This window comes from Ursus maritimus, unplaced genomic scaffold, assembly GCF_017311325.1.
Source record: "Ursus maritimus isolate PB19 unplaced genomic scaffold, ASM1731132v1 scaffold_16, whole genome shotgun sequence".
Classification (NCBI taxonomy): domain Eukaryota; kingdom Metazoa; phylum Chordata; class Mammalia; order Carnivora; family Ursidae; genus Ursus; species Ursus maritimus.
Genome location: NW_024424008.1, coordinates 25,179,813 through 25,190,156, shown reverse-complemented (window position 1 = coordinate 25,190,156; position 10,344 = coordinate 25,179,813).

Sequence of the window (10,344 nt, the reverse complement as noted above, 5' to 3'; positions counted from 1 at the left end):
TCTCCCTTCTGTTTACCCCCCCTTCATTCTTCCCTTCCTTCTCCTACCGATCTTCCTATTTCTTATGTTCCATAAAGAGTGAAGCTGTATGATAATTGTCTTTCTCTGCTTGACTTATTTCACTTAGCATAATCTCCTCCAGTCCCGTCCACGTTGCTGCAAATGTTGGATAACCGTTCTTTCTGATGGCTAATATTCCATTGTCTATATGGACCACATCTTCTTTATCCATTCATCTGTCGAAGGACATCTCTGCTCCTTCCACGATTTAGCTATTGTGGACAATGCTGCTATGAACATTGGGGTGCATGTGGCCCTTCTCTTCACTACGTCTGTATCTTTGGGGTAAATACCAAGTACTGCAATTGCTGGATCATAGGATAGCTCTATTTTTAACTTTTTAAGGGACCTCACACTGTTTTCCAGAGTGGCTGTACCAACTTGCATTCCCACCACAGTGTAAGAGGAATCCCCTTTCTCCACATTCTCTTCAACATTTATTGTTTCCTGCCTTGTCCATTTTTGCCATTCTAACTGGCATAAGGTGGTATCTCAATGTGGTTTTGATTTGAATTTCCCTGATGGCTAATGATTTTGAACATTTTTTCATGTGTCTGTTAGCCATTTGTGTGTCTTCATTGGAAAAGTGTCTGTTCATATCTTCTGCCCATTTTTTAAATTTTTTAATTGTTATTTTTAATTTTTTAAATAATTTTTATTTTGTTTTATTAGTCACCATACAGTATATCCTTAGTTTTTGATGTAATGTTCCATGATCCATTATTTGTGTATAACACCCAGTGCACCATGCAATATGTGCCCTCCTTAATACCCATCACTGGCCTATCCCAATCCCCCACCATCCACCCCTCTGAAGCCCTCAGTTTGTTTCCCAGGGTCCACAGTCTCTCATGGCTCATTCTCCCTTCTGTTTACCCCCCCTTCATTCTTCCCTTCCTTCTCCTACCGATCTTCCTATTTCTTATGTTCCATAAAGAGTGAAGCTGTATGATAATTGTCTTTCTCTGCTTGACTTATTTCACTTAGCATAATCTCCTCCAGTCCCGTCCACGTTGCTGCAAATGTTGGATAACCGTTCTTTCTGATGGCTAATATTCCATTGTCTATATGGACCACATCTTCTTTATCCATTCATCTGTCGAAGGACATCTCTGCTCCTTCCACGATTTAGCTATTGTGGACAATGCTGCTATGAACATTGGGGTGCATGTGGCCCTTCTCTTCACTACGTCTGTATCTTTGGGGTAAATACCAAGTACTGCAATTGCTGGATCATAGGATAGCTCTATTTTTAACTTTTTAAGGGACCTCACACTGTTTTCCAGAGTGGCTGTACCAACTTGCATTCCCACCACAGTGTAAGAGGAATCCCCTTTCTCCACATTCTCTTCAACATTTATTGTTTCCTGCCTTGTCCATTTTTGCCATTCTAACTGGCATAAGGTGGTATCTCAATGTGGTTTTGATTTGAATTTCCCTGATGGCTAATGATTTTGAACATTTTTTCATGTGTCTGTTAGCCATTTGTATGTCTTCATTGGAAAAGTGTCTGTTCATATCTTCTGCCCATTTTTTGATTTGTTTATTTGTTTCTTGTGTATTGAGTTTGAGAAGTTCTTTATAGATCTTGGATGCCAACCTTTTATCTGTAGTTTCATTTGCAAATACCTTCTCCCATTCTGTGGGTTGCCTCTTTGTTTTGATGACTGTTTCCTTTGCTGTGCAGAAACTTTTTATCTTGATGAAGTCCCACAAGTTCATTTTATCTTTTGTTTCTCTTGCCTTTGGAGATGGCTTAGATACCACATTTGAGACCATACAGTATTTGTCTTTCTTTGTCTTATTTCACTTAACATGGGGTCTTCAGGGTCCATCCACGTTGTCACAAATTGCAAGATTCTTTTTCATGGCTAAATAGTATTCCTGTGTGCATATGTGTGTGTGTGTGTGTGTGTGTGTGTGTGTGTGAACTTTTTTTAAAAAAATCCATTTATTTATCGATGGACAATTGTTTCCATATCTGGTTACCATAAATAGTGCTGCAATGAACATGAGGTTGTATTTATTTTTCAAATTAGTGTTTTTGCTTTCTTCAGATAAATACCTAGAAGTGGAATTTCAAGATAATATGAGAATTGTATTTTTAGGTTTTTGAGGAACCTCCATAATGCTTTCCATAGTGGTGGCACCAATTTATATTCCCACTACCAATGCACAAGGGTCACTCTGTTCCCACATTCTCACCAACGCTTGTTATTTCTTATCTTTTTTAATAATAGCCACTCTAAAAAAATATGAGGTTATATCACATTGTGGTTTAGATTTGCACTTTCCTGATAATTAGTGATGTTGAGCATCTTTTCATGTACCTATTGGTCATCTGTATATATTCTTTGGAAATATGTCTATTCAGATGCTCTGCCCATTTTTTAATCAGGTTGTTTTCTCTTAAGTTATATGAGTTCTATATATATTTTGGAACCACTCTCTAATTTTAGAATAGTTTCATTGCCATAAAAAAAATCCCATATCCGATTCTCTCTTTATATATTTTGGAAATTGTGCCCTTATTGGATGTATGATTTGCAAATATTTTCTCCTATTTAGTAGATTGCCTGTTCATTTTATTGATATTTCTTTTGCTGTGAAGCTTTTTAGTTTGATGTAAAGTGGAATGCTTATTTTTGCTTTTGTTGCATTTGTCTTTTGGAATCAAATCCAAAAAATCATCACCAGTACTGATGTTATCTTTGTTTTCTTCTAGGAGTTTTGTGGCTTCAGGTCTTATATTCAAGTCTTTAATCCATTCTGAGTTTACTTTTGTGTATGATGTAAAGTAGTCCAATTTCATTCTTTTGCATGTGGCTGTCCAGTTTTCCAACCATCATTTACTGAATGGACTAAACTTTTCCCATTGTATATTCTTGGCTCTTTTGCTATAAATTAATTGGCTATAGATCATCAATTTCTGAGCTCTCTATTCTGTTCCATTAATCTATGTGTCTGTTTTGATTATTATAGTTTTATATAGTTTAAAATCAGGGTGTGTGATATATCCAGATTTGCCCTTCTTTTTGTAGAAGGTAGCATTCTCTAAAAAAATAATCTTTCCAACAATGTTTCCAACAAAATTCATGATCACATTTGCCTATTTTGAGTTATCTATCTCTTTCACCAGATGAATCATGGTGAATAAGACAATGGAGGACCCGGTCCTTACCCACTGACCCACAAACATCATATGGATTGAGAAAGGGGAGGTTTAGTTACATAAAAGAAATGGGGTGATAGAGAGATGAGATATTTATCTGAGAAAGTAAAAGGATAAAAAATTTGATGTATAAACCAAAATTGAGATGTATACTTTATTAATCTGTATAGCTATCAAAAGTTTAATTTCTAACAAACATCCATTTATATAACTATATAACTTTTAATTTTTTAAAATAAGGTTGAATGAAGGCTAATAACACAAAAAATGAATAACGCAGTAGTAACTCAAACTTAACAGATTAAGAGTGAGAGGTCGGTATTCTGCCTTTAATTTTTCAATCTAGTCATCAAAAGATGAACATGTATCTCAATATATTAAATTAAGAACTAAAGAAAAATCAAAGGAGAAATTTTATGGTAACCTTCTGAACTCTCATTTCATAGTAAGTGAAAGATTTATTAATAATGTCTTTCAGTTGGTGTGTTTTCTTTACAATAGTGTAATGAACATGTATGTCCTGTATACTTGATAAGACAGGAAGCTTATTAATGGCAGAACCTGTTTCCTTGTGCTCCTCGGTGTATACATTGTCTAGCCCAAAACTTTAAATTTAGTATTTGCTTTAAGATAATCATTTTGATCCTTACAAAGACAAAACTTTTAAAAATGAATGTACTATCCCTTTTAAATAATATTTTAAGAGATTATTCTATTTACTTTGATCTTAAAGTTTGTCTGCTAACATTTCAGCAGCAGTTTCTTTACAAGCTTTCCCCCTGATTGACTAAACAGTCCCTTCATGTCTACTTATAATTTGTAAGTTGTATGTGCTTTCTGAGCTCACTTCAGTTAATCTATATGAGTTTTTAGGTGAATATTAATTCTCCTTGTCAGGTGATAAATTATTGTGTTTACCTGATAGTATTCAGTAAGAATTGTTTGATATTTCACCTCTATTTACATATTTTGACCTTATGTACACTTTCTGCAAAATGATTTTTAAAAATATAGTGCACTATCATTTACAAAATTCCCTCAAGTAAAGTTCACAAGTGAGACAGTGAGTTGTGAAGGTGAGAACGTAGGGATTTGAGAAGAAAAAACAAAACAAAACAAAACAAAAAAAGTCTTTGATCATAAATTGCTAGAACAGGTTTTTGCTTAATTAATGCAGTCTAAAAGACATTACATGGAGTTATAAATCAATAATAATTAGTTGTATTTACTTATTTTCAATAAAAACTCTAACACTCTTTACATGTGAAAAAGCATGAGATGACGAAATCCATTTCTAAGAATCTCCTATAGGCAGCAGAATTATTAGGCTAATGGATTAATGTAATCCTGATAGTGATACTTTGTTCCATGCACACAAATTTCATCCTTATGCAAATATAGCCCATTATTTCTGCAAAATACAGTTCACCAGTTTCAGGGAGAGAACATGGAGATAGTTTAGAAACCAATCACCACTACAGAAGAAATGTTGAAAACAGTTGAAACCATGCCTGCTGGTGTTGGGACCAAAGTGTTATTTATTTTCAATTGACAAGATCACTATGCTATTTTAGTTATCTGAGAATTCTGTTTTGTCTATCATCTAAAAATTGCCATTTTATTTTCACGGTAGGAGAATTAAATAACTGTCCAGAATTAATGAATAGATATATATTTATTAAAACCATCATGAGGAAAAGGAAATGGACTCCTAAGTACCTTTTTTTTTCCTTTATACTCCTCTGCCAATGAATTTCCCACTGATCTGATGTTTATTCAAAATCCATTTCATATTTGGCTTTTTTACCAAATGATTGGGATTCACTTAATGGAAGAGAGCAGGTGAATGCCATGATTGAATTAAGTGTGATGGTACTTTTATTTCTCTTATATTAAGTAAGGCTCAAAGCAAGTGTGTTTCAGGGAAATAACATTCTTTGGAGAGACATGAGACTAAATAGGACAGAAAATTCACCAGTAGCATGATACTTTCTTCTCCAATAGAGGCTCTATCAATACTCCTTCTTTCCTACAATATTTGGATTACCCTTTAATTTATACTTACTCTGTGAGATTCAATATAAAGGAAATGTCAGTTGGCACTAATGTAAAGATTGCACTAAATTATTTCTTAATTCATCGCCAAAATAAATTAAGAGTATGTACATATTTCATCTATTCACTGAGAATAGCTCTTAAGCTATTGATAACAGCTATTGATAACAAATTACTGTAGAGTTAAATCTTTAAATCTGATAAAGACTTTCCACTCTACATGCATCCCATTGTTTTCCTTCAGGAAAAGTATTTAAACTATTGACTCCCTTCATGATAACATATATTCACTTCAAAACATATTTACTGAGAAGCTGTTTCATATAAAGCACATGGTGAGGTAGGGAGTACAAAAATGGATATTACATGATATGTTCATCAAGTAGCATATAAACTTCTGGTAGGGTAAGCTATAGATACAAATAAATCTAATCAAATTCAGAAATAATAAGCATTATCAAAACACAGAAGGGGAGTTCATAAAAGGGAATAATAAGAGAGTGGGGATAGGAAAAGGCAGACTTCATAGAATTTTGAGGGAGGCTGAGAAGGAAGCACGGGAATTTGTTATGTGGAATGCAGAATGAAGGAAAGAGATGTAGAAGTTGCAAAGCAGAGAGCCCTGTAAGGAAAGACATGGGTACAGAGCAAGACTGGGGATGGCTTTATGTATAGGGATTAATTAATTCAGACTGCAAGAAAAATAATTTTTGTGTAGATTAATGAGAGCTGACAATGTAAAGTTTGGTTGGTTCTACATTGTGCAGTGTCTCAGACCTGGTGAGGAGTTTATAAGAAATTTGTAGGGACTTGAGCAACTATTGAATGTTTTTTAACAGCAGAGAATCACACGATTCTCTCATGACACTCTAGGAAGACTAGTAAGACTATTTTAGCAGCAGTGTTAAGAATATTTATAGGATTTGCCTTGTTCATTAGGTTTGACACAGCTGAAACGCCTCTTCTTTCCATCTTTGTGTCTTCAAATCTTATCTTTCAAGTCCAGCACAAATGCCACCTCTTTTAAGAAGCCTTCCCTCACCCTTCTGAACTAAAGTAATCACTCCTAGCAATTGCAGTGCTGGCATTCTCCATTTATTATTTATTTTTTGGATGCTACGTTATTTTTAGTACAAAAATAATATATTTGTGATAGGGTAAAATATACACATAATCTAAAACATACATATCATCTAAAATCTAAAACAGTTACATCTTAATAGACACCCAGAAAGTACTATGCTATCTTAAATTTTTAAATTAAGAAAATATGTGCTTAATTAGAAAACTTCAGTAACTCTGGTGCTGAAGAGAAATGAAGAAATGGTGATCAATAAAGCACCATTTCTGTCCTACATTATATATGGTCAACTCACCATCATCATAGAGTGTTTCACAGTCTCCTTACCATTGCCAAGAATGATACTGGAAGGACATTTACTAGAATCCTTTTTCCTCATGTAGTTCCTGGGCAGAATCTGTAAGGTGAGAGCACTTGTGCAAGATTTGGAAGGCAAAAGAGGACGGATCAGTTGTAGGCAGATTTATTGTTAAAAAAACATCTCCTCAGAGCCTCTTACTTCTGTACTGTAGACAACAAAGATATCACTCACTATCTTTGAGGTTGCTGAGCTTTTTCACAGAGCCCAGGAATCACACCAATCTGGCAGCTGTGTCCCTGGCCTTATTTTTTCCTAGCCATTTCAACATTTAAAAATGTTTTCATTTCCCCACTTTGAACATTTCCAATGTGGACTATCTAGGGTATCTTTTGTTTTCTTGTTGAAAACTAGATTGATAGAGCTTCTGTTGCAAGAATAATTCCTATCTTAGTTAAAGATTTAGCTTTTTGAGTTGGTGAACAGTGGAAGGTGCAGAGAGAGTGGCAGTGACACTCCTGGAGACGGCATGGAAGCTCTGTGTTCCTTCCCCTACACATCTCTTCCATCTGATGTTCATCTGTATCCTTTTATAATAAATTGGTAAACAAGAGGAGACTCAACACTAATGGGAGAGGCACTACAAGCATGAAGAAGGGAGAGGAACAGATCCCACACTAGGCACCCTAGACGTTGGGGACCTGCACTTGGAAGACAAGTCCCCATAACATTTGGCTTTGAAAACCAGTGGTGCTTAGCTTCATGATTTTTATAACCAGTGGGGCTTAACTTAGGTATTTTAAAAATCAGCAAGCTTATCAGGCTTGGCTCTGGGAGGGCTGGAGGGCAATAGGAAACTGAGCCCCTGCCCTTAAAGGCACAACATAGCAAACAACCCTTCCAAGATACATCACAGAAGCACCAGTAAATCACCTGGGGTATATGTGAAAGAGATTTGTTTACTAATCCCAGAACATGTACTGGAGTGGCAGAGATCTTAAGGAGACTTCTCCAAGAACAAGAGTTGGTAGGAACAATTCCCTTCTTCTCATCAGCCCATATAGCTGGACACTTGCCCTGCTACATCTCATCCTGCAAGCAGCTCCTGTAGGAACCAGCATCACTCCAAAGTGACCCCTGCCATGGAGAGAGGAAGATAACCAAGCACATCAGTACATTCGCAGTCCCAGCAGCAGACATCAGCCCTTATTGACAGCTCTGCCCACCAACAAAAACCTCTCAGGGGCCAAGGCAGTGAGGGCACCCTGCAGATCAGTGTTACTAGAGCCCCAACAGATGGACTGGGGGAAGCCATTTGATGTGACTCCAGACATCACCCAACTATAAGTCTGCAGTGGCCCCAGACTGACCTTTTAACAACACAGGGACCAAACCCTGCTCACAACCGGCAAAGTGGGCCACTGGAGCTGACTGGACTGTATGTAAACAAGGTTTAGCCATAACAGTAGAGCACACACAGCCCACATAGAAGACACCCCTGAAGCACCAAGTTCTGGTTAACAGGGAACATTGTGCTACAAGGGACCATAGGACCTCTTCTTCATTAGGCCATTATTTTCATGAACAGGAGACATAACTGACTTTCCTAATATATAGAAATAAACACAGAGAGTTAGACAAAATGAGGAGACAAAGGAGCATGTGTCAGATTAAAGAACAGGACAAAATCATAGCAAAAAAAGCTAAATGAAATAAGCAATATGCCTGATAAAGAATTCAAATTAATGATCATAAAGTTACTTATCAAACTTAAGAAAAGAGTGGAGGATCTCAGTGAGACCTTCAACAAAGAGATATAAAATATAAAAAAGAACCAATTAGAGATGAAGACCTCAATAACTAAAATTTAAAATATGCTAGTGGGAATTAATAGTAGATACGAAAAATGGATCAGTGAGCTGGAAGCCAGAGTAATGGAAAGCAACCAAGTTGAATAACAATAATGACAGCAACAGCAACAACAACAAAAAGAATAATAAAAATAAAAATATGTTAAGAGAACTAAGCAACATCATCAAGTGTAGTAACATTCACGGTATAGGGATCCCAGAAGGAAAAAAGAGAGAAAAGGGAGCACAATATATATTTAAAGAAATAATATGCTGAAAATTTCCTAATCTGGGGAACAAAACAAACATCCAGGCCCAGAAGGCACAGGGATTCTCCCAAAAAAATCAACCAAAGGAGGTTTGCACCAAGACACATAGTAATTAAAATGGCAAAAAGTGGTGATATAGAAAGAATTTTCAAAGGAACAAGAGAAAACAGTTAAATACAAAAGAAACTCTATAGGCTATCAGCTGGTATTTCAGCAGAAATTTTGCAGAGAAAAGTGGCATGATATGGTCAGAGTGCTAAAGGAAAAAAAAAGAAACAAAAAACAAAACAAAACAAAACAAAACCACAAATCAACAATAGCATACTCAACAAGGCTATCATCCAGAATAGGAGAGATAAAGAGTTTACCAGACAAACAAAGGTGAAAGAAGTTTATCACCACTAAATAAGCCTTACAAGGAGCATTAAAGGGGATTCTTTGAGTGGGGAAAAAAAAAGGATCATAATCAGGAGTAAGAAAATTATGAAAGGAAAACATTTCACAGGTAAATACAAACAATAAAAGTAGTAGATTAACTGCTTATAAAACCAGTACAGAAATTGAAGAACAAAAATAGTAAAATCAATTATATCTATAAATATCAGTCAAGGGATTCACAAAACAAAAGACTATAAAGCATGATATTATATACATAAAACATGGGTGGGGAGAATAAAAATTTAGTGCTTTTAGAGTGGGTTCAAACTTATGCAACCATCTGCTTAATATAGATTATCATCTGCATAATTTATTATATATGAGCCTAATGGTAACCACAATCAAAAACCTGTAATACATATGCAAAACATAAAGAGAAAGGAATTCAAGCATATAACTAAAGAGTGCCATCAGACCACAAAAGAAGAGAGCAAAAGAAGGAACAGAGATCTATAAAAACAATAATGAGACAAGTAACAAAATGACAGTAAGTACATGCCTATCAATAATTATTTTAAATGTAAATGGACTAAATGATCCAATCAAAATATATAGTGTGACTGAATGGATAAAAAAGCAAGACCCATCCCTATGTTGCCTATAACAGATTCACTTAGACCTAAAGACACCTGCAGATTGAAAGTGAAGGGATGGAAAAGCATTTACCATGCAAATGGAAGCAAAAAAAAGTTGGGGTAGAAGCACTTATAATTGAAAAAATAAACTTTTAAACAAACACTGTAACAAGAGACAAAGAAAGACTATATATGATAATGAGAACAATTAAAAAAGAAGATATAACAATTGTAAATATTTATGCACCTAACATGGGAGCACCTAATTACATAAAGCAATTATTAACAGACATAAAGGAAGAAACTGACAATTATAAAATAAGAGTAGGGGACTTTAACACCCCTTTATATCAATGGATAGATTATTCAGACAGAAAATCAACAAGGAAACAGAGGCTTTGAATGACACATTGGACTAGATGGATGAAGCAGATATATTCAGAACATTCCACCTTAAATCAGCAGAATACACGTTATTTTCAAGAGCTCATAGAACATTCTCCAGAATGGATTATGTTAGGCCATGAAATAAGTATCAAGAAATTT